A 2508-nucleotide genomic window follows, 5' to 3' on the forward strand; every position below is an offset into this window, starting at 1 on the left:
TTGCTTTTCAATATCTTAAAGATGTCTTTTGAAGCAATCTGCTGGCCAATGCAGTATGTCATTTAATTTCTTGATTCTTGCTTCTGTGGCCATTGACTGTGGATCCAAGTAAAATGAAATCCTGGACAATTTCAATATTTATCCATTTATCATGATGGTGTTTACTTATCCATTTGTGAAGATTTTTGTTTTATGTTGAGGTGTAATCCATAATAAAGGCTGTAGTGTTTGATTTTCATCTGTAAGTCCTTCAAGTCTTCTGCATTTTCAGCAAGCAAGTGTGTGTCTTCTGCACATCACAGGTTGTTAATGAGTCTTCCTCCAATGCTGATGCCATGCTCTTCTTCATACAGTCCAGCTTCTTGGATTATCTGCTCAGCACACAGATTGAATAAGTATGACAAAAGGATGTAACCCTGACACAATTCTTTCTTGATTTTAAACCATGCAGTATTCCCTTGTTCTGTTCAAATGACAGCCTCCTGGTCTATGGACAAGTTCCTCATGAGTGCAATTAAGTGTTCTGGAATTCCCATTCTTTGCAATGTTATTCATAACTTCTTATGATCTACACAGATGAATGCCTTTGCATAGATAAACATCTTTCTGGTATTCTTTGTTTTCAGCCAAGATCCATCTGATATCAGCTATAAAATCTCTATTACATTTTATACCATAATCAATACTGTGGACATCCACACTCATTTCTTTGTCCTTTGTTTCCCTTTCTAACCTCTACCAGGAATGCAAGCTCATTGAGGGTAGGACCTACGATGATTTGACTTCTCTATCTCCACACATTCACCCTGTGCCTTGCATCTGACAGATGCAGACGTGGGATGTCATGAGAAGCACTTTGCCCAGCATCAAGTCATACACAGACAGAATATTGATTCCACTGATCACTCAGAGCACTAGTGGGACACCGGGCTCAGTCTGAGGCACTCCTTTTTATGATAAACACTGCCAAGCTAATGGGCAACAGACCAGTATGACTAGGATCATCTGCAGACCTAGGACATACCAGAAACTAGGAAGGTTCAGTTTAGGGGAAAAAAAGACCAACTGAGCTAGGATAGCACTTTTCACATATTTGAATCATTTTCATGTATAAAAGGGATCAAAAAGAATTGGAATAACTCCAGAAAAAAGGGCTATGTCCAATGGAGAAGGACATATCACTTCAAAATAAGAAAGAAGTTTTCAGATGAGAGCCATTCAACAAGGGGCAGTCAGCTTTGTTGATTAAATGACCTTCCAATGACCTGACATGCTGAAAGTCAGGAAAGTCACCTGGTAGAAAAGATGAAGGGAAGATGACCTACAATGAATAAAGCATCAAGCTACAAGAACTGTAAAGATTTCCTACAAATAAGGATAACAATATATGAATGGGCATGTGAGGAGGCTTAGCTTCTACCATCTCTTTTACCTTGCCTTCAATGGGTTTTATACAACATCAGCATTGTAATTTATATTCATTAGCATTATTATTTATTGGGTGCCCATAATCAAATATAAAATAAAGAAGGCAATGCTGTTTGTTTTTTCCAAAATAACTTAGAACAGATGGGAAGGATATACGTAAAATCAATATAAAAAGTAATGTTTTTGGTTAAGATGGAATTCATTTAAAAAGATATTTCATTATTTTAATATTTGAGTTTTGGTATTTAAAAGTACGCCATTCAATTCTCATGTAGCAGATGTGACTTTGGGCCAACCACTTTGGAGTCTGGTTTTATGAAACTGAAAAATAACCTTCTATAGCCCCACAATTCCACTCTTATTCAACTAAGAACAGTGGTCTTTCAACATTTTTATTTGTTATCTTAAGAGCATCTGGAAAAATGATAGTTTCTTCTTGATTTTTAAGTTGACTGTTAATTTTTTTAGGCATGAGTTAAATACTGAAATAATAATTATTGAGCAAAAAAAAGTAAGTATTATTGGAGTGCATCACTTCCTGAGGGGATAGATTATTTTTTCCTTTATTAACAGGCTCTTGTAAGTGTAGATGAATATTACTGATTACGGGAATGAGAGAGGTGAAGTATGACTCCATGCTGTATTCCTCTGGCAGATTAATCTTCCCTTAATACTGCTTGTTGGGTTACTCCTTATTGTCTATTATATAAAAGCTCTATTTCTATACAAGTATATACATGTGTGTATAATCAGTGAAAGTATACACAGCCAAACAATTTCTGTATATACAATTCAGTGACATTGGTTACATTCTTCAAGTTGTGCTAACTTTTTCTAAATTATTCCACCATCATTATCTTAAATGCACTGCCCCCTCAACTTCCCATTCAAACTTTTTATTTTTCAAGACCCTTGGTTGTTTGGCTTTACTTATTCAACAGTATCTCCCACTAGGAACTCTGTTCCAGTGAAGTTGCTGTGTCACTGTCTCCTCTAAATATCAGGGAGCTGTCTTCATGCTTCCTGTTCATCCCTGCAACGCCCTTATTCATGCTCTCCACCTCCACAAACCTCATCTGT

The 2508-nt window shown here is 36.4% G+C and overlaps 1 protein-coding gene across 1 annotated transcript in view; it reads right to left on the bottom strand.

The window, feature by feature from the left end:
* EXOC4 (exocyst complex component 4) overlaps positions 1 to 2508 on the bottom strand; it is a 1013282-nt gene that overhangs the window by 211816 nt on the left and 798958 nt on the right. The window lies entirely within an intron of this gene.

This window comes from Orycteropus afer, unplaced genomic scaffold (genome assembly GCF_000298275.1).
Source record: "Orycteropus afer afer isolate SDZICR_OR568_19922 unplaced genomic scaffold, OryAfe1.0 scaffold00365, whole genome shotgun sequence".
Lineage (NCBI taxonomy): Eukaryota > Metazoa > Chordata > Mammalia > Tubulidentata > Orycteropodidae > Orycteropus > Orycteropus afer.